This window comes from Ambystoma mexicanum, chromosome 1p (genome assembly GCF_040938575.1).
Source record: "Ambystoma mexicanum isolate Mex_15411 chromosome 1p, UKY_AmexF1_1, whole genome shotgun sequence".
Lineage (NCBI taxonomy): Eukaryota > Metazoa > Chordata > Amphibia > Caudata > Ambystomatidae > Ambystoma > Ambystoma mexicanum.
In genome coordinates, this window is record NC_090921.1 from 453,381,671 (window position 1) to 453,408,788 (window position 27,118).

At 46.0% G+C, this 27,118-nt stretch overlaps 1 protein-coding gene across 6 annotated transcripts in view; it reads left to right on the forward strand.

The window, feature by feature from the left end:
* Positions 1-27,118, forward strand: part of LOC138572668 (single-stranded DNA-binding protein 3-like) — a 1,217,622-nt gene that overhangs the window by 1,023,481 nt on the left and 167,023 nt on the right. The gene's annotated exons all lie outside the window — the stretch shown is intronic.

Genomic DNA, 27,118 nt, shown 5'->3' on the forward strand with positions numbered 1-27,118 from the left:
TAGCCAGAATATGGTTTTAGAAAAAGATGAATAACTCATAGTACGGACTTGTGAAAATTATTTAAATGATACCATAATTCTTGTGATTTTTCTGCCCACATTTTAAGAGGTTTTTAGAACCGGTGGCATGATCTGGGGGCAAACTAGCAGTTAAGAGGGTATTACTTAAAATGTATGCATGTTAAAAATCTGACACTTCATCAATTAATGTCCATACTCCTTGCGCACATGTGTGTAAATTTGGGGTAATGTCCGATATTGCGAAACCAGTTAAAAAGTGCAAATGTCGCCATTTCTGAATGCAAGCTCCCAGGAAGAGCAGAGTTGAACAGGGGCTACCATCAGTAAATGCATGATGGGTGCATGTAATTTTAAACAAAGGTGTAGCTATGAAATATGTCTTTTGGGTCAAAATATAGATTGTGTGTAATTTGACAGGGGTGGGTTCTCTGTATCATAAACAGACCTCATCATGATGACACTTCATTTCATTCCCCCAATCAAGGGGAAGAGTATGAAGTGGCCAATGACAAGTGGAGAGGGGTAGAGCCTAGTGATGCTGCACACACACCCATTTTCAAAACACATAAAAGCAGACAGTCAGGACAGACAGGGACCTTCAATTCCATTTGCAGCGGGACGCTCTGCCGGGAAAATCCATACTTTACCTCCATCAACCTTCAGAGAGCCAACATAGAGACTTCAAATCTATCAATATCCAGAACCAGAGGCAGAGAGAGCTGACCCAGATCACTGTGAAGTGCCGAGACCAGACCAGAGTCCAGTCTAAAACCTGACCAGATCCGTGGCGAGGCCCATTTATTTCAAAAATATGTTGTGAGTACCCAGCAGAACTGTGTAGAACCAATCTCTTAGTTAAAATAATATAATTCAATCTATTTTAATCTAAGTAGAACTGCCTCCTAACTGTCACCTGTCATTTTCTAGTTGCTAGCCGTCACTTGTCTTTTTGAACTTTAAAATTTCAAATCTGAAAAACGACCTTTACCAAATCGCTCATATCTCCGTGACCATTTGTCCTAGAGACTTGCAGTAACTTTCATCTGGAAGCTGAGATCCTAGGCTGTCCTAGGACCCCAAAACGATAGTGCTAGTCCTTGTAGTTCCTCTGTAATCGCGAAAAACACACGCGCGAATTTTGCCGCGATTTGCAAATTTCTCCACGTGTGAAAACAGAAGTTTTCTTGCTTTCCTTGCTAAAAATTTGTTTGCCTCGTAAGAACCATCCCTGACATTGCTAGAGTGAGCCTGGGCTAATATTAACTAGATACCACTCACCCTGAACCTCTAGAGGGAATTAAAAGCATTTTAGCATATGTTTCACTTCATTGCCAGCACATGTAAAAGCATTTTGGGCCTGTGTTTAAAACTCCGATCTGTAGTCTAAGCTTGCTGGGGTGAACTGAATTACATTTGATTGCATTTCTGAGAACTGTGTGCTTTCCTTCCATTTCCTTGCATTGCATAAATGGGGGAGGGGATTGCCAGAGAAAAGTGATTACATTGTTTTGTTGAAATCATATTGAGTATTTTCTGTATTGCATTTTCATTCAACATTACATCCATCTGAACTTATATAAAGCATTCTCTACCACCTTCTTCTTCTGTTCCTATTCACAAGTGTGCTAGTGCCAGATTCTCCGTTGTTAATCTTTATCATATCAGATTAAGTGTGATATCCAATTATTAATTTATTATAAAGTGTGATATATATATATCTATTGTTTAAATTATCAAATAAACCTTTTAAACTTGCAAAACAGAACTACTTCTTGGCTCAGTGGGGTCAGGAGGATTCCAAGAGAGGGGTGTTATATAGGGGTAGTCATCCAGAACGCATGAACTGGACATAAAGATATATCAATAAGGGTTTCCATTCAGTATCCCAGAGTAGGCATTGACTTAGCTGTAGTGTTGAATTGAATCCTCTTACAAATTGGGGACTCGTGCCGGACGTTTGGGTTAGATCTATCACTTGTGCAGATAATACAGTGTGCCAGCTGACCAGATACACATATCCGGTCGGATCACCACGCTGTGTTACGCTGCAAAGCACTCCTCAAAGGAACGCTCTAAGGAAAAGGTCTGTTTTGCAAAAATAAAATACAAACTTCTGTAAGTCAGGAAGGAACTCAAATCTCTAGAATGACGACCTTAGTAGACATGAAAATAGCCAGAGAGCACTTCTTACATAAGTTATTTGTGAGAGGTGAGTGGACTCATCAGGACCAGACGGTCTGGTTGCAAGCAATCGCACCCCAGATCACGGAAACAGGGTCAGATATATGGAGAGACCAGGGTCCCTTACATGTGGCCCTGAGTGAACTATATCTGGCCCCGAAGGCCAAGGATGAGCACCACAAGATTGCCAGGGTAGCGGCATATTTATATTTACATATGGGAGCCATGCAGGACAAATGTGCTGAAGGCCAAGATCTGGCGAGTAGGCAACTGCTGGCATTACAGAAGGCCCAATCTGATCTGGACTCTTCTGAGCAGAGGCTGCAGAGGAGCCAGGAGTCAGAAAATGACAGCAGACAGTATATCATTAAAATAAAAGAGGACATGGATATACTGCAACAGGAAAAGACAGACCAGGATGCCAGAATTCTGGCTTTGCAGAAGGAACGCCAAGACAGTTTGGACTCCCTACTGCAGAGCCAGAAAAAGCTGGAGCAACAGATCAATTTCAACAGGGCATGCACAGAGCAGGTAGCCACCCTGCAAATCCAACTAGACAGAGAGAAAGAGGAGAGCAATAAACTGATCCTGAAAGACCTGGATACCCAGGCAGAGTTTGATCAGGAGCGCCAGAAAGCTGGTGCCTTCCAAAGGCAAAGGGACGACCTGGCGTCACAAATTCAAGCTCTTGGTCAGGAAAGGGACACCTTAGGCCAGGAAGTCTGCCACTTCAGAAGAAAAATGGAAGAAAATCACCTGGCCCACCAGGGACTAGGTGACCTCCAAAAAGAACACCAGGACTTGCTAGAGCACACCAGGAGGGTGGAGGAGGCTCTGGCAAGACAGGAGCAGGCCAGTAGGGATGGGACTCAGGAGGTAACCCTCCTGCAGCAAAGATTGGCCCAGTGCTCCAGGACCAATCAGGAAACGCAGAGAGAGAATGAGGCCCTCTGCCAGCATAATGATAGGCTCCAGCAACAGGTAGCGATGCAGGAGAGACTGATAAGAGTCGAGTAAGGCCTTAACTGAGGAACTAAAGGCACAAATGCAGGCTCTTGCATTGCAACAGGGAGCAGGGGCGGATAGAGACCAGGTTCGCTGGGAGAGGGAGACTCATGAGCATAACCTCAGGAGCCCTATTACCAGAGGCCTTTATATCTCAGTCCCTGGACTCTGCCACCCCCATGTCCCCTTGCGCACATGAGCACAGTGCCACAGGGATGGCAGATTACTATCCAGCCAGAAGCATGGGGCTCATAGGCCAGTACCTCCCAGGAATGGATGGGCGGGCATCCAGGTATGGGCACCCAAGCACAGTGCAATTTAGTGGGGAACCCCAGGAGAGTAGGCCCATTAAGGGCATCCTGAAAACCTCTGCCCAGTTAGGTCAGTGGGGGAGGGTACCCATCAAATCCTGGCAGCAAGGAGGGATCTGAAGACTCCTCTGAGCGGTACAGGACACAGGAGACCAGGTCCCCACATTCTGCCAGCCATTCCCAGGCTCGCAGAATCCGGGAAAACCTGGAAGAACAGACGGGAACCTCTGGGAGCAGTGCCTCTGAGTCAGAAGATGAATGGACCAGGGTTACCCGAACCAAAAAGGCCAATAAGGCAAAAAGGGCCTTGCTTAAGGACCCATTGAAACATATTAAGGCAATCAGGAGTGTCATCACGCCTTATCATAAGAACGCCAAGTACTCTGTTTGGGAACACTTGGAGCTCTATGAGCAAATGATGGAGACTTTTCATTTGAAGGACAGCCAAAGCTGTATCCAATATGTAAAGTGGACATTCTCCCCAGAGTACTCCAGTTTCTTTGCAGGGCTGGAGGACCAAAATCATTCCAGGTGGTCCACCTATAGGGCGGCCATATTAAAACATTTTTCTGTTCACAGAAATCCCCAAGAGGCTCGCAAGGCAGCCTACAATTTACAATGTGGGGAGGATCAGGCCCCACAAGAATTTGTGCAGGAGTTAAAGCGTGCTTTTGCACAGACCACAAGAAGGGTGCGCACGGATAGCAGAGAATTTACTAATACGTTTTTCCATGCCTTGCCCAAATACATAATGACCCAGCTCGTGAGGGATTTTCACGAGAAAAGATCTTTAGACTGGGTCATTGAACAGGCGACCCGGATCTATGAGGTGCAGAAGCCAATAGAAAATAAAAATAATGCGCCAAAAAACCCCAAAGCCAACAACACCCCTGCTGCTGCCAAGGTGGCAGAGGTAAAGGTCACCCCCGTTTTAGAGTTGGAGATGGGGGGGCCTAAAAACCTACCTGCACCTAATAATGCTAGGCCCAGAAGGTCCTCGGGCCAGTCACAGACAGGGAGCCAGGGAGGCAGCCCCACAAATGGGGTCCCTCGCTCTCCTGATTATGTAAGTCCCCGTTACAAGGGAAATCGACCCATCCTGGGTTATGTGTGGACTCCTCCAGCCCAAAGGGGGGGATCCAGCCAAGCACCTAACCCAGGGAACTTCCCTCCTAACTTCCCACCGGAGGGCAGAAATTCTCCAAATCCTGGGCAGAACTTTTTCCCCAGGTATCCACCCAACTTCCAACCCCAAAATCCTCCACCCTTCTTTCCCCAATTCCCTGAGCCCAGACAACCGAATCCGGGAGAGGGGAGGCCAAGGGTGGAGGGGTATCCAAATCTTCCCAACCAGGGGTACTACCAAAGAAGGGATAGCTACCCTTTTCGGGATCAGCCCAGGGGAGAAAACAGGGCCCCGTATCAGCCTGAGCGGGTTTCCCAGTTAGAGCGCCAGGTTCAAAACATGGCGCGGGATCTGGGTCACATACTGAGGGCTCAGCAGAACCCTCAGATCGGCATGCCGGCGCAGAACGCACCCAACTCTGGACCTGGTGCTCCAGAACAATGACGGGGGCAGCACCCCGATAACTCACCGGTTCCCAGGGAGGAGGCACAAGGGGAAGGGGGGTGTAAAGCCTTGGAGGAAGCTTCCTTCCTCACTTGTAAACAGCCCCTGGAAACCCAGGAACCGGAAACAAAATCTCTTGCCCCTGAAAGTCTGCCTCCTAAGGAGCAGAGGGGGGGTAGGAGAAACAAAAGACCCAAACAGACTCAGTTGAGGAGGAGGTACAGATCTTCCAATTTGAGGGAGAGGGATCCTCAGAAGATCCTGGGAAAAGGATCTTCTCCTTCAGAGAGGGGGGAACTCCTCCCAAAGAAAAATGGGTCCCTAGGGATGCAAATCCAGACTGGGGAGATGTGGAGACTGAGCTACCGCCGCCCACCATCTCATCCCAGAACCAACAGCAAGAAAATCCCCTGGTTCAAGCCCATCCTGGTGACTGCCTCCAAAAAGGGGGGGGCGGCCCGGAACCGGAGCCAGGGGAACCCACAATGGCTCTGATCTCCAGTTGCCAATTTTTTCTTTCAGATTCCCAAGGCTCTCCACAGAATTCTGCCCAAATCTCTTCGCTAGCGGTGTCCAAAACCAGAAAGTTAGCCCACCAGTTGTCCAAAAATGTGCATTATCTGTGCCCCCTTGAGGAGAAGGAGGGAAGATACTATGCCCCGGTACAAGTACAGGGGCAGGGTACAATTTTGGCAATGGTGGACACTGGATCTCAAGCTACCCTTCTGTCCAGAAGGGCCTTTGACGAACTGAATGCAGGAAGGGGAGAGAATTACCAAATTCCTCTCACCTCTCTTCCTGGACAACTGCAGAACTTTGACGGGAAGGAAATTCCCGTTAAGGGGACTGCAGACTTGGACATTAAGATCGGGCGACACAAGGTGAAACACCCGGTCATAGTAGTGACTCCAGAGGGCACCCCTTGTTTACTGGGGAATGACCTCCTGAGGAGGTTGTCACCCTTAATAGATTGCGTAAACAAGGTCCTCTGGACCCAGACTAGCCGACCAATAAAATTAAAACAGAGTGTCAACCATGTTAGTTTAAACGGCACCTGCCACATGGTTGAACAAAAATCTGACCAAGTAGAATTTCACTTCCAGAATAGCCAAATTCCAGACGTGACAGTAATAGCAGTAGGACAACAGACTGGTGATGGAGGGTCCTCTCTATTTCTGAAAATCAACCTTCCTTCCAGTCTAAAGTGGTACTCCACGCTGGAAGCAAACACTCTGAGATTCTTTACTAATCCACAATCAGAAACTGCCACTCCTATAGTCCAGAAAGATGTGAAATCAGCTCAGAGCCTGGCTGATATTCAGCAAATTGGAGAGCAGTTGTTCATCCCTGTCCAATTAAATGATGGGAAGGACTCTGTTCTCGCTCGAGTGTGTGTGAACAACGGTAAGAGCTTCATCAGCGAAGCCATGTTCCGCCAACTCCCAAAAGATCCAGCCATTCCCACATTCAAACTGATAGACAAATGGGAAATGGACCTGGAACCACCTAATTCCAAACATCTCCTGCCAAGCAGGTGTATGCTCAAAATCTCCATTGGTAACAAGAGCATAGTCCATAATTGTTGGGTCGTGCGAGGCGTCACTGCCGCCTTTTACTTAGGCAGTGACATTCTCAATCGTTTTGCCATTAGTTTGGACCTAATAAACTTCAAAGCTTGGTCCCGATTAGCGGATAATCCCATGGGCTTTGATGATCCAGAAAAAGCATTTAGGTCAGCTCAATTGCTACCTTATGCAGTTGAAATTCAGATCAAAGAGGAAGTCACCATCCCAGAAAGAACCCGACAATTATCCCTGGAAGTGAAAGTGAGTGTGTATGATCCATATTGAATATTGGACTTATATTGCTAAACTTGTTTTTTAGTACAATCATTTTTTATAATGAAAATTATTTGTAATATGTGTATGAATTTATGAATGGTTTGTGAGTGAATGTGATATGGTTGATGTGTGTTGTCTTGTGGTTTTAAGATGGGAATGTTATATTGTACCAGCCCATGGATGAATTGAGGGGACTGGTTTACACTTTGAATAATATTAACACTTTTGACGATGTGTGTTTTTTTTATGATGATAATTTTTTTCTTCAAAGAAATGTTAATAAATTATATTTAATAGTGTTGGTGTGTCGACTGGATTGAATTCAATTTGCTTCTATCCAACATAATGTTTGTAATAAGACATGTTGTTGTATATTGTATCTTCTTTGCCATGATTTAATGAGCGCTCAGAGACGGATGGGTTGCATTGATGCTCACTATATAAACACAGAGAGTACTCTGACCTTTTTTGTTAAGTATTTTTTTGCTCTATCCGGGGTAGGTCACAGTATTGAGATATCCCTGGTATCCCCTGTTACTCTTGTTGTTTGAAGCTAAAAGAGGACAACATTTGAAAAACCCTGATGCTTACATACATCTAAACGCTTCTCTCCAACAGCAAGGGTTGGGGGTAAACCCAACTCCATTATTCAACATAGAACATGACACCATTCCAAAAGAGGTGGATAACAGCGACTTAAAGAGTATTACTCTAGCCGCAGGCACCATTATTGGAATGGCGGTTGATGACCGACATTTTTCCATAGATTTAGGTAATGAACTGTTAGGGCCAATCCCCAAGGACTGCTTTGACAGTGACAGTGATGACAATACAACACCAGACAGGATTTTTACCCGGCATGGGGGGAACTTCCTGGTGTACACTTCTTGCCCTTATGGTAAGGAAGATGTGACTTGTGACTTCAGGAGGGATGAGGTGATTTTCCAGGTCCATGAGGGCTGCCTTTCCCACCTGAAGCCTCCAGTCCAAATCAGCACTCTGACCAGGGACTTCTCCACCCAGCTGGAGGAGGCCGCTGAATTAGCCAAACCAGAAGTCTTTCCAGGCTTCAGGCAGATGGTGGAAGAGAGAGTCAACCTAGCTGACGCCTGTGTGACTCTGGAACAGAAGCAAAAGTTGAAACAAGTTTTCTTGGATTTCCAAGATCTCTTTGCGGTAGACTCATATGACTGTGGTCGCACTGACATCCACACAACAACAATCCCCACGGACCCTGGCATGACTCCTGCGTTTGTGAAGCAATATCGCTTGCCTCTCGCATCAATGGAGTCCCTTACTGAAATAATTAAGAACCTTGAGTCCCGGGGAATAATCCGTCCCGTCCACAGCACCTTCAATAATCCGGTGCTGGGAATATTGAAGCCAAACGGCCAGTGGAGGCTCTGCGCCGACCTCAGGGAGCTCAACAAACGGGTCCATACTTCCCAATGGCCTCTGCCCTACATTGACCAAGGGCTGGCCCAGATCCAGGGGTCACAGGTATTCACTGCAATAGACCTGACCAATGGATACTGGACTGTGCCTGTCAGTAGGGAGGACCAATACAAGCTGGCTTTTACCTTTGGGGGCCAGCAGTACACATGGACCCGGACTCCCTTCGGATACCTTAACTCCGGTAATGAGTTCAATATTTTGCTACATAAGGCCATGCCCGACCTGGGTGCGAGGGGTAACCTGGCTTATGTAGATGATGTCCTCATCAAAAGTTCATCTGTGGAGGAACACATAGCGGAGATCCGTTATGTTCTGACGCAGTTGAGGGCCGCCGGAGCAATACTTTCCTTTCAGAAAGCACAGTGGTGTAGAACCCGTGTTAATTTCTTGGGGCATGAGATTATTCCTCAGGGTCTCTGTCCCCAGGAAAAGAAAGTGGAAGCACTTCAGAAACTGAAGGACCCCACAACGCTGCGGGAACTAAGGAGCCTCCTTGGATTGACGAAATACATCAGAAAGTTCATTGTGGGCTACGCAGAGATCACCAGACCCCTGATTCATCTCCTGAAGGGGGGGGTCAAGTGGGAATGGGGTCCAGAACAAGCCGAGGCAGTAAAACAACTCAAAAGAAGCCTCTCACAGGCGCCTTGCCTAGCTTACCCTGTCAGAAACAAGGAGTTCTTCCTGGAGACGGGGTTCTCTAATACGTGCTTGACAGCAGTATTATACCAAAAGCATGACAAGGTCAATAAAGTAATCTCCTATGCGAGCAAAACTTTATCCTCTGTGGAGGAAAAATTCAACGATTGTGAGAAGGCACTCCTGGCAACGGTGTGGGCATTGAAGAATTACCGCCCGTTCATCCAGGGGGAACACATCATAGTGGAGACTCCACACCAGCCCCTGCAATATCTCCAAAGTGACAGAATCCGGGCCGGAAATGTGAGTAATTCCCGAATTACTTCCTGGATTCTGTCAATGCAAGGCTTTCCTGTGGAGGTCCGATATGGCCAAAACAAGAAGAATCCCCTCACGCAAGGTCTGGCTGACTTGCATGATTGTGCCAGAGAAAACTGTCTCGAGGACGAAAGTCTAAAAATAAAGGACAACATGGAGGCATACCTTAATTCCCCCCACAAAGTCTTTGAAGAGGACAAGTGTGAGGGAATGCCCACTGTCTATGTGGATGGATGCTCGTACCATGTTGACAACGACGGGGAGAAAGAACTGGTGGCTGGCGTAGGGAATGCATGGGTGAATGAGTCCCCAGAACCCTCCGCTGGATACAAAATTGGTCCCCGAAGTAGTCAGGTGGCAGAATTGATGGCTGTGCATCAGGCCATCCTCACTGCTGTCCAGCATCAACTCCACGAACTGGTCATAATCACAGATTCGGATTATGTACAGAACGGGTTCGTGGAGCACCTGGTTAATTGGAAAACCAGAGGCATGTTATGTGCTAACCACAAACCCTTGAAACATGGGAAGTTGATCCAAAACGTTGATGATCTGGTCACATCGAATGGGATGACCATCTACTGGAAAAAGATCAAGGGTCATTCCAAAGTAGAGGGACCAGACAAAACTGGAAATGACTTAGCTGATCAGCTGGCCAAAACCGGGGCCATCCAAGGGGATCTAATTGAGATTGAGTCCCTGTTGGGGGAAATCCAGGTCACTGCTATCACTAGGTCCCAGACAAATGCTCGCAATGATCTTTCAATTGCACAATGGAGTAAGGAGACCCCTGATGCTGATTTAATTACAGCTCAGAAAGGGGATCCAATAATTGGTCAATTTTACCAACACCTTGAGGACCCTGAGAACTTTCCCCTGACGGATACCGATTACATTGGGAAGGAGGACCTAAGAGTGTTGATGAAATGTCCAAAAATGTTCCGTATCCAAGACAGTTTGCTGGTAAGGAAATCCAAAGCTGGCCACGATCAGTGGGTGGTTCCTACCTCATTCGGAAGCCTGATGTTAAGTCACGCCCATGATGCGGCCACCGCCGGTCATAGGGGGTTTCACACAACACTGGAAATCTTAAGAGAGGTTGCATACTGGCCACACATGGGGCAGGACCTTGACCAATACTTGAAGGGGTGTCTTGTGTGTGCACAATTTCAGCCATCATCCCTCACGCACCGTGCGCCTCTCCAAAAGTGGGGGATGACACTGCCATGGTCAGATTTACAAATCGACTTTGTAGGCCCCGTGATTCGCTCTGCTAGGGGGAATAAGTACATGTTGACTGTGACATGCTTGTTTACCAAGTGGGTGGAATGTCTCCCAGCCCCAAATTGCAAGGCAGAAACTGCTGCTGCCCTGATGATTAACCACATCTTTTCCCGTTTTGGTCTACCTCAAAGGATTGAGTCAGACAGGGGTAGCCACTTCACCAGTGAAGTAATGACAAAGATGTGGGAGATACTGGGGGTCAAAAGGAAGTTGTATATTGCTTACCGGCCAGCTTCTTCTGGGGCAGTAGAGCGATATAACCGAACCATTGTGAGCATATTAAAGAAGTTTGTGGCAGATTCTGGGCCAAGTTGGGATATCCGATTACCTCTGGTCCTAATGGCCATCAGATCTACCCCTTCATCTGCAACCAAAATGTCACCATTTGAGTTGATGACTGGACGCAAGATGGTGCTTCCTCAGCATTTGCTCTACAGGACCCAAGAGCAGACACTAATAAATGCCTCCACAACTCATGAGTATGTGGAGAATTTAAGGAAACACCTTCAACATGCTTTTGCTTATGCTCAGCGGAATCTAGAAAGATCAGCTGATAGCATGAAGACCCACTATGACCTGAAGACTTCCAGGAAGGAATATCAGGTGGGGGACCGGGTCTATCTATACAATTTCCAAAGGAACCAGGCCAAACAGCGAAAATTTTTGCCTACATGGAAGGGACCCTTTGAGATTATAGACAAAATCTCCCCTGTGGCCTACAAGATCCGCATCCCCAAAGGCGGTTCGGCAGAGGGGGAAGACAAGTGGGTCCACATAAACCAGTTGAAGTGTTGCCATCCCAGGCACACTCTGCAACAACTGGAGGAATCCTCTGGAATCCTAGAGGGTACTGTCTCAGATTAATTCAGTTCTAACTTAAAAGATCCTACATATAGCCTATCAAATTCTGTGTTTCTCATGTTTGTGTTCCTGTCTCTTAATTTAAAAAAAATGTGCATATCTGTTGAGTTCTAAAATTCATATGCCACCCCACTATATCAATGGTGGGGGAAAAATGTCTATGAATAGGTATTGCCGCTCTTCCTTTGTCGTCCTAGGAGAAAGAAAACCTCGAGACTGGCCAAGGAGGACGATCCGGAGACCGGGAGCAGAGACGCGAGGGGCCCAGTGTACCGCCCAATCTTCCCATCAGGACCGGCGAGGAGAACCGATCGATCAGTACCGGATGGAGGAAAAGATGCTGAACTGTGCCATCTATTGGAAGAAGATGAGGAAACATCCCAGGTCTTGCGAGTCCCATTAGTGAAATAGAATGGCCATCGCAAGAGGGGGGCTTGTGGGATGTTTTTACCCATGCATCCAAGCCCTACCTCAAAAACTGTGCAGTACTGACATGGAAAACATCATGATGGCCAGAGCTTCCCAGAAAATGTACAGGGAAATGCATGAAGAATAGGCTGCCACTCATTTTTGCCGATGTTATGGGCATAGAAGGACACTGCCTAAAACCGCCATTGGACTACCCACACCGTAGTCTGAAACCATTGGGAATGGCAATGCTGATTGCCAAAAGCAACCTAGAATTGTGGGGAATTCATTTCTTAAGTCCCAAAAATGGGTACAGTACCAGTACTCACCACTATCAGAAAGCCGGCGTTTTAAAACCACCAGATTTTATGTAAAACTGAATAAATGAACCCAGAGCATGCCAAAGAAAGACTTACTGAGAGGTGGATACAATGTAAAGTTATATTCTGAAGTGACTTGAAGGTTTATAACAAGACTGGCTGAGCTGTGGATTTCAGCAGTTTAAGTAAATTTGGACTGAAAGACACTAAACATCTAAATGTTTAAAACAAATGAGTGACCTACTTTTGAGTGTCACATAGGTTGCAATTGTTTAAATGTCATAGTTTTAAACTTAGAATCAGCATCCTAGCTGCATATGTAAAAAAATTGTCTTGACTTAAACTGGGGAACAAAAGTGACATTAGCTGGGGCCTGGCTTAAGGAACTGAATTCTGCCCACCAGCTACCCCCGACAGGAGTTGAGACTTGCACAACAGCTGTGTTCCCAGGCCTATCTGCCTTTTGCTGCTCCCACCAAAAGGGATATGACACTTCCCTGATTGAATTACCTGGGCTCTGCAGGAAATTGAACAAAGCCCTGTCTTGACTCAGGCAAATGTTTTATTACGGGGGCCGTAAAAAGTGGCTTCCTCCTGAAGCAAAGGGGAGGAGCACTGCCTGTGAGAGCAAGCTGGCTTGGCAGAACTGGAAAAACCAGAAATTCAACCTTGTGCTGGGGGGAAACCACACCTCTGTAGCCAGAATATGGTTTTAGAAAAAGATGAATAACTCATAGTACGGACTTGTGAAAATTATTTAAATGATACCATAATTCTTGTGATTTTTCTGCCCACATTTTAAGAGGTTTTTAGAACCGGTGGCATGATCTGGGGGCAAACTAGCAGTTAAGAGGGTATTACTTAAAATGTATGCATGTTAAAAATCTGACACTTCATCAATTAATGTCCATACTCCTTGCGCACATGTGTGTAAATTTGGGGTAATGTCCGATATTGCGAAACCAGTTAAAAAGTGCAAATGTCGCCATTTCTGAATGCAAGCTCCCAGGAAGAGCAGAGTTGAACAGGGGCTACCATCAGTAAATGCATGATGGGTGCATGTAATTTTAAACAAAGGTGTAGCTATGAAATATGTCTTTTGGGTCAAAATATAGATTGTGTGTAATTTGACAGGGGTGGGTTCTCTGTATCATAAACAGACCTCATCATGATGACACTTCATTTCATTCCCCCAATCAAGGGGAAGAGTATGAAGTGGCCAATGACAAGTGGAGAGGGGTAGAGCCTAGTGATGCTGCACACACACCCATTTTCAAAACACATAAAAGCAGACAGTCAGGACAGACAGGGACCTTCAATTCCATTTGCAGCGGGACGCTCTGCCGGGAAAATCCATACTTTACCTCCATCAACCTTCAGAGAGCCAACATAGAGACTTCAAATCTATCAATATCCATAACCAGAGGCAGAGAGAGCTGACCCAGATCACTGTGAAGTGCCGAGACCAGACCAGAGTCCAGTCTAAAACCTGACCAGATCCGTGGCGAGGCCCATTTATTTCAAAAATATATTGTGAGTACCCAGCAGAACTATGTAGAACCAATCTAGTTAAAATAATATAATTCAATCTATTTTAATCTAAGTAGAACTGCCTCCTAACTGTCACCTGTCATTTTCTAGTTGCTAGCTGTCACTTGTCTTTTTGAACTTTAAAATTTCAAATCTGAAAAACGACCTTTACCATATCGCTCATATCTCCGTGACCGTTTGTCCTAGAGACTTGCAGTAACTTTCAATTTTGCCGCGATTTGCAAATTTCTCCACGTGTGAAAACAGAGGTTTTCTTGCTTTCCTTGCTAAAAATTTGTTTGCCTCGTAAGAACCATCCCTGACATTGCTAGAGTGAGCCTGGACTAATATTAACTAGATACCACTCACCCTGAACCTCTAGAGGGAATTAAAAGCATTTTAGCATATTTTTCACTTTATTGCCAGCACATGTAAAAGCATTTTGGGCCTGTGTTTAAAACTCCGATCTGTAGTCTAAGCTTGCTGGGGTGAACTGAATTACATTTGATTGCATTTCTGAGAACTGTGTGCTTTCCTTCCATTTCCTTGCATTGCATAAAGGGGGGAGGGGATTGCCAGAGAAAAGTGATTACATTGTTTTGTTGAAATCATATTGAGTATTTTCTGTATTGCATTTTCATTCAACATTACATCCATCTGAACTTATATAAAGCATTCTCTACCACCTTCTTCTTCTGTTCCTATTCACAAGTGTGCTAGTGCCAGATTCTCCGTTGTTAATCTTTATCATATCAGATTAAGTGTGATATCCAATTATTAATTTATTATAAAGTGTGATATATATATATCTATTGTTTAAATTATCAAATAAACCTTTTAAACTTGCAAAACAGAACTACTTCTTGGCTCAGTGGGGTCAGGAGGATTCCAAGAGAGGGGTGTTATATAGGGGTAGTCATCCAGAACGCATGAACTGGACATAAAGATATATATATCAATAAGGGTTTCCATTCAGTATCCCAGACTAGGCATTGACTTAGCTGTAGTGTTGAATTGAATCCTCTTACATTCCTCTGATTACTTCCGGATGAACAGGGGTCAGAGTCGGTAGGGGATTATTCTACCAGGTATCTTACATGTCGCCTCGACCTGCGTTCGGGACGTGCACACATGACAAACTTCCTTCTTTCTCTCCTTTTCTGTCGGTCCTCTCCAGAATCTCTCTGGTCGCCCGCAGATTGATTCTGGGTACTGGGAGTGCTTGGGGCTGGGTTGGCATTGGACAAACCCCTATATCGACTTCTTGTGCGAGAGGCATTGTCTTTGAGCCGGTCTTTCCCTTGGGGCATGTTCCTTCATGTGGGTACTCAAACCCGCATTTATAACAAAAGAGTTCCTCTGACCTCTTCTCCTGCTGCAGTGTTTCACCGGCAGTGGTGTTCCCAAAGCTTTCCACTTGGGAGTCAATGGCTCTTTCCACTCTTGCTAGTGCTAGGACTTCCTCCAATGTGCAGGATTTCTGGAGGAGCTTCCTGCGAAAGGCTTGCGATTCACACCCTGATATGATTTGGGACCTCAGGGCCGCAGTATTCGAGTAGTTAGCAAAATCGCAGTGTTTTAGCTTGGTGCGCAATCCCATGACTTATGCGTCCATTGTCTCTCCTTTTGCCTGTTTGGTGCTGTGAAATAAGTGTCCTTCATAGTCAACATTTGTGTGCGGCGTGAAATAGGCTGCCAGCGCGTCTTTGAGGTTTTGAATTGAGTCTATGGAGTCTTGGGGCATTTCGTCGATGATGTCGCGCGTGGCAGACCCTACAGCTAGCTCCAGGAGACACACTTGCCTTGCGTCTGCGACTGGTCCCGATGCGATTATGTATAAATCGAAGTCCCTGATCCATTTAGTTCATCTGGGACCCATGTTACTAGTGTCTGTCACATCAAAAGCTCCTGGAATTTGAGCTGCTAGCGTGTCCGGTAGCTGGTATGGTATATGATCTTGAGTTGGTGCTGTTGGCGATGGGGGTCCATTTCCTTGAGCCTGCGCTCCTTGACCATCATCTTGACCTGACATTCTGTCAAGAAGAGTGTTCCTTTGCTGGATCTGTGTCGTCCGTTGATCTATCCTTCAGATGGCTGCCGCTGGGGCACGAGCACCATCCACTGTGATTGCGGGGCCTGGGTGAGGGTTTCCTGTGGGATGCGACTTCCCCTCTTCGTTGGATGGTCGCCTAACGAAGCACGCGCACCATATGAAGGTCCACCCCCTTCCGGCTAATCACAGCACCACGTGCTGTAGTCCTTGATCCTGGGCCCCTGCGTGTGCTTTTCCTAGGGTGAACACACTTGCTGTGCAGTCTTTCAATTGAGCAGTTCTTGGAGCGTTTCCCTCTCCGTGAGCCCCACATGCTTTGTGTGCACGACTTTCCCCTCCCTGCGGGCTTGGACCTGCGGGCTCTCTTCCTCCTGAAAACACGTGCGTGCCGGGCGCAGGGCCTGCAACGTGTTGCGCAGCGTTCCTCTGCTGAAAACACGTGTGCGCCGGGCGAGGTACCTGACACTTGTTGCACAGCGTTCCTTTGCTGGGCTCGTATCCCTGCGCTGGCCTTCACTGGTTGTGGGCGGGGCTTTCAGCTCCACTGCCTGTATTCACCGCGGCGGACTGGGCCCGGTGCAGGGGTCAGCCGGGTGGGGCCGTGCCTCCGAGCGCTCAGCCACTGTTGCGTGGTAGTTGTGGGCGGACCGCGGTGCACTCACCATGAGGGCCGCTCCGCTCACACAGTCGCCCTCGTTGCCATTGTTGTGGCCTGGCGGGGAGCAGGGCGCATGTCGCAGCAATAATAGGTGGACACGGAGCTTTGCATTAACATCCGTCTTTATTGCAATCCAACTCCCAACCGCCCTTCACTTCCCGCCCCCCTCCTACGTCACTTCCCTTTCCTCCCACACTCCCTGTCCCACCCCCCCCCGTCGTCGGGGAACGTCAACATGACAATGTTCTAGATATAAAAGGAATCTTTTTTCTATGTCTAGCGCTATTGGATTTTTGCGCTAGTAATATCAAAAATATAGTTTATATCTGGTGAGACTATTTTTTAGTAGCACCGGATGTGTCACTGTCAATTTTCCACGCTAGAAAGATACATCTTGTTTTATTTTAAGTGGGGGGGGGTATTTTTCTGATGTTGGTGAATACTATTTCTATTATACATTTCACATCCGCTCTAGGGTCGCACCAAATGTTCATGGGGGTATTTGGTAGCTCAAAATGACCCACAAATATGTAAGTTTCGCCCAAATTTTGCATGTCATAATCTGTCCTTGTTTGCAGGTAGCTTTTTACTGAAATTCACCCGAGGAAAACCTATTGGAACTCTTTTTCATTTTCATCGACATTGTACCGTAAATGAATGGTTTGGAAGCCTTGCGTAAGGATTTTATGCCATTCATTCACGTCACTGCTCATGTTCCTGGTTTTGAATAGCGCCATATAAATCCTCCAGCATTTGCGCCCGCGTGCATTTTCATGCCAGCAGACAGCATGCAGACCCCATAGTGATCAAGTGTAAACGCTGCCTGCCATGCGTACATGTGGAGTGCATAAAGAGCCTTCCCCTTTTGCGTTCCGCCGCAAATGACCAAAGTTAGACAGCTGAGACCAACTGAAATGTATGTGTACACGTAACAGGTCCCTAGCTGCCAAATTACACAGGGCAACAAAAAGAGCTCCATTGTTTAAAATAAGTGCAGTGGCCCGTCCACTCCGATCCTGGTGACCCTATGACTTTGTGATGCAACGGGTGGGAGGCCATGTGATGTATCTCTTGCTGCCACTATGGTTCCGCACAGGGATGTCATTTAGGGGTCGCCAGAGGTCGCAACTGCGACCTCTGTGGTCTCCCTTGCGACCTCTAAAAAAAAAAAAAGTTATATTTTTTTTTTTTATTTTTGTAATGCAAGCTCCTGGGCTTTGGCCAGCACTATGTGGCTCTTCACTTCTAAAGTGGCCGGATTTCTTGTTCAGGCCCCTTAAAACAAAGAAGAAAAATAAGAACAGGAGTGCCACAAGTCTAACACTTTCAGCACTGACCCTAAATAAGAAATAATAGGAATACCAAATAATGTGTCTTTCTGGAATTCTATACAATAATTGCTAGACTCATTAAAGGTTTATTTCAGGCACACTTCACTTGAGTCACTGATTTTAGTCTGTTCTTAAACGCCTCAACTCAGCCTTTCATCCTTCTGAGGTCGATAAATGAGTACCAACACAGGTTGGGTGATATTGGGTGTATATTTTTCTATATAAAGCGCTTAAGCGTAAGTGCTATGTAATAACACATCATTATCATTTGGTCATGGACGTCTGCTTGCATTCACAGTAATTTGGTAATATGGGCCTATACACACTGATCTTAACAATACATATGGCCATCGATTCTTGTATGAAATGTACATCACATTATAGTGCTATCGTAACCATATTTTTCGTAGTGTACAATGCTATGTGATGCCACTTCCTGTTTTGTCAACGGGTGAAAGGTCGTGTTCCTTCGATTCCCGCGATACCACTTCGGTGTGGGGTCAAATGACATAACTTCCTGTGATGTCATCAGGGGTCAAGGGTTGTGTGCTGTCACTTCGCTACCCCTGGCATTTTGGTGAAATGACGTCCCTGGTTCCGCATGCTGTATTGAGCTACTGTACTCGGGTGCTGATGACAACGTCCGTTTTTTACTCATTCACTCACCTGCTCACGGACTCGAAATCCTGATGTTTTCGCAGGCTGCTGGTTTGAGCAGGAGAGGCGTCTGCTTAGCCAAGTAATAACAGCTCTTCGGTCTATTGTTATGGTACAGTAGGGCACCTCTTCGCCAACCGAAACCACTTAAAGCAGGCAAGATGAAGCCAACGTGCTTGGAAACGGAGCTGATTAGATAGCTCAGCAAGTTAAGCACTCGCTTCAGTGGTCTGAGTGCAAAAGCAAGTTATTGGTTAGTCATGGCTATCACTCCACTGGTGGTCGATTGAGTAATGTCTATGCGGACAGAGCTTCCAAGCAGGAGGACTTCGTGTCATTGTTATTGATATTAAATTGGGACACTAGGCAAGAGCCATGTTACTCCTGCGATGTGTAGTTGCAAAGGACTCTACCAGGACAGCAGTGTGCATGCATGTAAAGACCACACCTTATAGCAAACACACACAAACAACTATTCAAATCTGTATTGAAAAAAGAAAGAAACGAGTTCGTAAATAATTTATCCAAAGCTGTTTGTGCTTCTGGTGTAGCACTCGGCCACGAAAGGAAAATAATGTAATATTAAACGCGTATCGACTACCTGTTGTGCCTGGGGAATACAGGAGCCGAGTGCAGGCATTCAGACCCACCCCAGGTTCTCAGAACAGCCTGGTACACTCATGCATAATTCAGCGCGCGCCAAGGCCGGCGTACTGCAAAAGTTGGAAAGGGCCAATGCTGCTCCCGGCACTGGGCCCTTGCTCGCCTTTCGCTAGCCTTTACTTTTCCTATAGTTGTAGAGCATGGACGCAAATACGGGGATGTGCTGGCAAGCTGGAGGGTTCGAAACAGGGGCATTTCTGTGTTCGGCATAGCATGGAGAAAGTGATGGACTGGGAACCAAAAGAGGCCCTGGAAATAATGTTCAAAGTTGCCCCATATTACACATTTTTGCCAAGGTCAACCCTATTCCTGCGAGAAAATGTGAGGCCCAGGGTGCAGAGGCCTACTGGGGAATCTCCAGAGGTCCCTATAGGCCAGTCCATCCTTGCTTGATGTACTTGGCTTATTCAGCTCAACCCCTACAGGCCTTGCAGAGGTACCGGCCCTTGTTTCCACTCTTGCAGTTACCTACAGGCTTTGTGCACATGCCAGTGCTCCAATTTACTCCACATTTTTTAAAGTTGGGATTTAAATGATTTTTTAGGGAGTAAACATTTAAGTTCATTTCCCAAAGGGAGTATTTTGTAAGTAAGTAAAAGTTTTTTTGTAATAATTATTCCTTTGCACGTAGTTATTCATGCACATTAAATATACTTGTTTACTCTTCCCACCTGGCAGTAATGATAGCAGTTTCTTCCTGCGGTACTACATGCACAACTGGTCCAAACATATCCATGGAGCTGTTTGGGTGAAAGCAGGAGCAGTAGGTCCTAAGTGTCCGTTTCCTATTTTTGTTGCAGAGTATTTTTACTCTCCATTTTTTTTTTTGGGAGCATTTGCCCATTTTAATGGAGTAAAAGGGGCCGATACAACCCTTGTCAGTAGGGCTGAAGCCATGCATGTCATTTACCTGTCGCCCTACTTCACAGTCAATAAGAATGTCAATCGGATTTAGCCTCGTTTGCACACCTTGGTGACTGGTGAGGGTTGCTACCCTCTTGGAAAGGGCACAGCCATTGTTTATTTGTGGACCGGCAGGGCCAAAGGCCATCTCATACCGGTGCCAACTCGGACATCTTGGATCTAAGTAAGGCATCTTGCAACCCCCTGACATGCCCTATTACCAAATCACACTTCTTGGTACTAGGCCACACATCTCGGTACCAAAGGGGACCTACATGCAACCAGGATGTCATCTTGATTTCAATTTGAGAATCCTGACACTGATCACACATCCTCTTCCTAAACAGGAATCCCATGGTACCATGTCTTTAAGAATTTGCACATCAAGGTTCATATTTTTAAATCCTGGTTCGATTTTACTCTGGTCTGGTTCCATGCCACCAAACCTGATACCATTGGAGAGATTTTGATGCATGGAAAACCCATTGTTCTGACCAACAACACATACCAGTGACAGATCAGACATTTTGGTAGCTGTCCACAGCCCTCCTACCAAATTAGGCATGCTGGTGCCAAATCATGCATGATATCATATCACCGCAGACCACCTAGTAGTAATTCAGATAGTCTGGTATGAAATCAACCAAGCATTTTATAAGCGAGCAGAGTGATGAACCAGCAGGTGCGTGTGCACCGAGTGGAAGAAGGGCCCCCTGTATGTATTTCACCATACTGGGATTCCTTTGGAAAAACAAACAAGCATTGGCAATGCCAACCATTTTGGCATTTGTATAGGCATGGGAAAGGCATTTGCCAGGCACTGCCATAGTGGTATTAACTGGATTTCGATGGTAGCAGGTGCAAAATGGTGTAAGTAGCTGGGCCTATAATAGCAGTGCCTGGCAAAATGCCGAATACCTGTACACAAGCCAAAACTGTTGGCTTTACCTATGCATATTTTGAACAGGACTTCATTGAAGGCCACACATAGTGCTTAGAAGTCGAGTGGAAGGAGTCAGACCTGGTTGGGATCTTTTTTATTGCACAAGTAGCAGCAGGTCTGCAGCTCAAATGAAGTCATTAACTCTGGTAGACTGCTTTGAAAAAACACTGGCAGGCACTTCGAGCACAACATTTCATGATGAGGCTTGACTTAGCTCGCTCAGAGATTGCAGGAGCATGCGTGATGGGTGAGAAGGGACAGAAAGTGGGTGGGAATGGCCAGAGGGATTAGCCTGGCCATGGGCAGTCAATGTTTGGATAAATAACGAAACACCTCCAAGCGGTTGTGTCCCTCCTCATGTGTCATTTCTCCCTGGCTGTACTCAATGCAGTAGTTTTGGCTGGTAGTTCATGCTTTAGCCAAAATTAAAAATGTGACTTTCGGGGCATATCGGAAATTGAAACAAACCTACCATATTTTCATTACATAAATGCTTTACTGCTCATCCAAACACTTGGTTAATTTAAATTTCTTCTTTTTTTTTATTTTTATCAACCATCGTATGAAATATGTTTTGTTGAACAGCCCAGCCCCATCATCCTACTGGGTCACCACTTTGAATCTGTGAGGATATTTATTTTTTCCAGCGACGATCTTATTTGAACGTTGTCACAGTAGAGTATTCACTGTTGTCTAGGGTGAGCAGTTATGCATAATATTTGGGGTGGGAGAGTGGATCCATGAGCTCAGGTATAGTCTGGCAGAGGCCTTGCGTATGTCGCTGGCCTCAAGGAAGGAAAATGGTCCCTGCCCCCCCTCGAATGGTGTCTGCTTTCTGGGAGCCATGTAATCCGGTTGAGGTTTTGCGGTACCAGGAGCTGCATGCGGTCCTAATCCGATTACGCACACCGGTGGCAGTGTTCCACTTGGAACAAGCCAGCAATTCCAGCTGCTTGCGTAGTCAGACTTTTTAGAAATTGCTTTAGCCAATAAGATAACTGAATGTGCTAAGTTCCAGCTACTCAGCAAGACGGGGCTGTCTGTTACGTGCAGTTTGTCACTTCACCGGATTAAATCTACGGAAGGGCCATTCTGGCTTTCAGATGTCGATGACGTTGGTATCCTTAAATCGGCTGGGAATAACCCTTTGTATTAAGCAACCAGCGATAGTTGGAGCTTTTCTTGGCCTGTGTGGATAACCTGTCTTTGCTTTAATGCCACAGAGATCTTTTTGTGACATGACCAACTAGAAGGTGCAAAAGCATTGTCACCAATAACAAGAGATGGCATTGTAGGATATCACGTCACCAAAATGGGCCGAAGGGGTGCTTTGATTCTTTGAAAGCCACACAATATTGCAACACATAGCTGAAAGAATCACTTTCTCAAATGTCTAAATCAATCTAACCCTATAAGAAAAACTAAACTCACCCTGAAAGAATGTGGCGATTTTTCCTAGTAAAAGGTGATGGGCTGCTTAGCTAAAAGGTGGATTGAGAAGGAGATTTTACATTAATCATGTATATGAAAAGGAAAATAACATGCACCAATGAAAACACGATGAACAGATCAAATGGACAATGTTGGAAAAAATGAACCAATCCCCGCGGGCTGGGGATATGAATGCACTAGGTCTGAAGAGGGAACAAGTTGGATTTTCCGACTTGGTACTGATCGGAATGGATTAAATGAAAACATTCCTTGGTAACAGTTCACAGCCCTCTTAGCAACTCCTTGGGGTCTACCAACACACTGGCTACAGGGTTAAAAGAGTGATTTAGACATTTGAGATTGAAAGTGATTCTTTCAGGTATGTGTTACAATTGTATGATATTATACTGGGATACGTTTTTCAATACACCAGAAGTGACTTTTCCAAATCTTTTAGTAACAGAACATTTGTAAGCCAGGAAATTGTATCTCTGGGAGTTGCACCGCCAATTCAATTTGTTGAATTTGGAATTGTAAAACCTATGTTCTAACACCGGCTTCGGCAATTGACAAAAAATTGTTTGAGTAAAATAGCTTGATATGTATGTAATTGTAGAATAACTAATGTAATGTGCAAAATTAATAAGTTAAAAAAACATAGTGTACTACTTAGATCTTTGGCAATTACATGCCACACCACATCCTGGTGTGTTTAATACGGTCGGAACCAATCCTCGCCCTGTTCGCGGTGGAGTGATCCCTGGTTGAAAGGCTACAAAGCACGTCCTCTGGTCTTTGTGTCACTTTACACAGCAGGAGTTAGCACATTCATTTTTGGAATATAAATCGCTATATGGAATCCCATCTTGAAAAACCTCAAAGTTGGAAATGCTACGCCTTTTGCCATCATCAAATAATGTTGGCACGCAGGAATGCATATTAGAGGCGGGCAATTGGATGTCAAAATTGCCTGTATGTATTTGAATCGCAATATGGTTTATAGAAATACAATGAAATGGGAATCGTAGTAAATTCCCACAAAACCCCTGGACTGCTGGTTCCTCTACTAGAATTCCAGGAGTACTCCAGCTTAGCCGCTCCCGCGGTAGCTTTGCTGGATCAAGGAAAATTCCAACACCCAAGCCCACAAACTCACGCCCTCTTCCGCTTCTCCACAGAACATTCACATCTCTGCCAACCGGTGAGCACATGCATGTCACTTGGGCCCGACAACACTGATCCCAACCCACAATAAGGGGCAAACAGCTTGGCATTATCACTGACAAATTGAATTTTGCTGGCTTTTTCAATTATTGGGGAGCAATTGGTGGCTGCCACCCTGAGCGGCAACACACAGTATCCCTGGGAGCCTGCTGGTCCCCTACATAATACCCCATGAGGGTGTAGTCCGCATAATACTAAGGTGAGGACACAAGTGGTTTCTATAGGGGTGAGTCTGCTTGGGAAAGGGTGGCTTAGTGGCAGCAATGGGTGTCGTAGGATGATGGGGACAGGACGGGGTCTGTGCCGGAAGATGCAAGGCCAGGTCGGCATTGAAATGCAGCATACACATGTTTGAATCCTTTTTGTTCAGATGCTGCTGCTTTCATCACCCACCCACGACAACTTCAACTGTTTGTGAATTTGCAATGATATCAGTAGTTTTGCTTTGTCGTGTTTCTATCGGGTTGTCGCAGTGGAATTAAATAGTGCCTCCATTCATGCTGCCAAAACTATAAAGAAACTGGCAGCCACAAATATAGTGATGCAACAGTGCTGTTGGGTGAAATAACTCATGGAAGCATGGGGCAAAGGGTGGGTGACGAAGGGGATTTGGAAGCCCTCCCAGGCCTCGAAACTGAAAGCGAGACCTGAAAAGGGAGAAGGAAAGAAAGTGATGACGAGATCTTGGATCAAATCTTGAATGCCAGGTTAGTGAAGAATCTGACGTGTGGTCCTTCAAATGTGGATCACTTGTGAGTTATCGCCTGCAAACCAGTTGGCATTGTTTTCCTTCCCACACTAAAATTGTCAGTCTGTATTGGGAGATGGGTGGAAGTGGATTGTGGGCAAGAGCAAGGTTGGGGGGTTTTAATCTAGAATTATCACTTGTTTGTGAAAACAGACCAGTCCAGGATACCATTGCCAGTGAGGCATATCAAGTACACCAGTATCAATATAATTTGCCCATGCCCATTTAGATGTTTGTATTCTTGACAATGAGTTAAGTGTTTCATTGGCAACATATCATCCACGCTGAGCAAGAACATGCTGCAGTTGTTTACCCTCAGAGATATGCCTTTGAACCCGATCAAGACCAATTTTACATGAATATTCTTGCATCAGGTTACAAAAGAATGGATACATTGGGCTGCAAGAGATCACGCTGTGGGAGTGGGTTGAGCCCTCATGCTGTACTTCACAAAAGTGCGCGCAGGGGACCAGTAAAGTTTATCATGCGCCTTCCTTCATCCCCGTCCTCTTGCCTGGGCATCTATCTTGCCACCTTATGGATCCTTGGCAATCACTCAGCAGTCAGCATCCGCAATTACTCCTTGTGCAGCTTCCTTGAGCTCATTCTTCACCGCTCTTCACCATTTCTCGTTTCAGCTGCTGCCCCCCCACCCTCCATAACAGGAACCTGCAGAACTGGAGGATTTTGGGATAAACATTCTTGAGGGCTCAGTTCCTGACCCGATCTGAACCTCTCACCGACCATAGCCAGCGTAGTCAATGATGAGGGATTATGGCAGCTGTGACGTATCGAGGAATTTAGTCACTGCTCACCAAAGGGGAGCCTTTCCATGTGAGGCTAGGGAGGTGAGCCCACTGCGCAATACCCTCTCTAGGGGTAGAGGCAAGCGTTTACCTCACCAGGAGAGACTCCCCCGTGTGGACAAGGACTCCCGTTCCAATGAGGAACTACCGAACCAACCCAGCAATAACCCATCACTAGTAATACCTATCCAAAGAAAACATGAAGAGCAAGCTGATGTTTGTTATTGTCATGTAGGAATCTTTAATACACCTGAAAGAAAATAGTCGTTTTATACTGAGACGAAACCATGCGGGTAAAACACAGTACTAATCTAAAAGAGAAGGACTTCGACAGCCTGCCGGGCAAGTCGCACAGGAACGGCGTCCTGAATCGGAGGGGAGGGGAGGAGACCTGAGGCGGAGAGAAGCCCGGCAGATCCAAATCGGCTGGGAGAATTGAACTGAAGGCAGCGCATGGAAATGGACTTTTCTTTCTCAAGAAAACCGGCGAAATGAGAAGCCGGAGAACTGACTGAAGGTCCAAGGAGAGACCGACTAAGCAGTGGTAGCGTGACCAAAGCACAGTTGACATGGGAGCCCCTTGATGTCGAGACCACTTAAAAGCATTACGGAGCATGCCAAAGGAAGAAGAGGCGAAGAGGCTACAAGCCAACCTGACATTCACTGTAGAAGCCCCCTTGCCGGCCGCAAGCCCGGTGACGCGATCCCTGGAAAAGGAAGGTAACAGGGAGAGCGGGAGACCCATGTGGGGAACCGAAATTAACAAGTGGAACATTCATACTCATCCCAGTAAGAATCAAGTATGGGAACAGTTTAATAATACTGGCAATCATTACTGGAACAGCTATACTCATCAGAGTAAGAATCAAGTGATGGAACGAAGTGAGAATCGCTATGGGAACACTCCTACTCGTCCTATAAGAATGGAAGAGTAGAGAAGAGTGAGGATCATTACTGGAGCACTCCTACTCATCCCAGTAAGAACTAAGGGGTGGAAAAGAGTGACAATCATTATGGGATCAGGTGTACTTGGCCCGGCCAGGTAATAGAGTGGACAATGAATAGAGAAAAAGTCTCAAGTTTAGCAAACAAGCAAAGAGAGAAGAACAATATTGGGAAAAGAAGTGCAAAGGACATTTTTGAGAAATTAATGACCCAAATACTTTACTGAAGTGAATTTTCTAAAAAGTAGTCCCCAAGAGAAGGGTTTTGATAGTGGCATGGACAGGTTAGATTAGTTTGGACAGAGGACACATCTTGCTTTTGGACTCACTGATGACTGACAAGCACCCTAGATAGTTTGTCTTAGCTAGGGAAAACCTGTAGTTTAGGGAAAGTCGGGAATTTTTTCACTTTTCTTTTAATAAAGAATATTCCAAAATGGAAGACCCGAGTCCATGGGAGGGTTGCCCAGAGCAATGCCAGAGGTTAAGATTACAGAAAAACAAAAGAGATGATGGTTTACAATTAGTCACCCCGAGTAGGATGGGTATGCCCAGACGTGGATTCTGTGTCTGCTGGGCCTAAAGACCCAAGCTCCTCCACACTGATGAGGCCCAACAAGGCCGAAACATGTTTGGGGATGCTTGTGGTCTCATGCAGAAGGGATGTGACCAAGCAGTTTGGGCTGGACGGCCCCTTTTGTGCTGGGACCAAGCCTGATTTGCATATGGTCTTTCCCCTTTTGTAATGGTTTAGCAGGTGAAGAACAATGGTCTGGAGGTTTACCCAGAGCAATGCCAGAGGTTAGGATTAATTCTCAACTTTTCCAGCTATTTTAGGATCGACTGCATCTGGGTATTGACTGATGAGGGGGGTGTGTAAGCTAATGATGGGTAACATCTGCCTGCTTGATCATGCAAGTGTCACACTTGAATGGTCTGAGAATGATATTGATGACTCGCAGCGGAGGGGTTGGAGGCTTAATATTCCACTACTAGATGACAAAGAGTCTAGC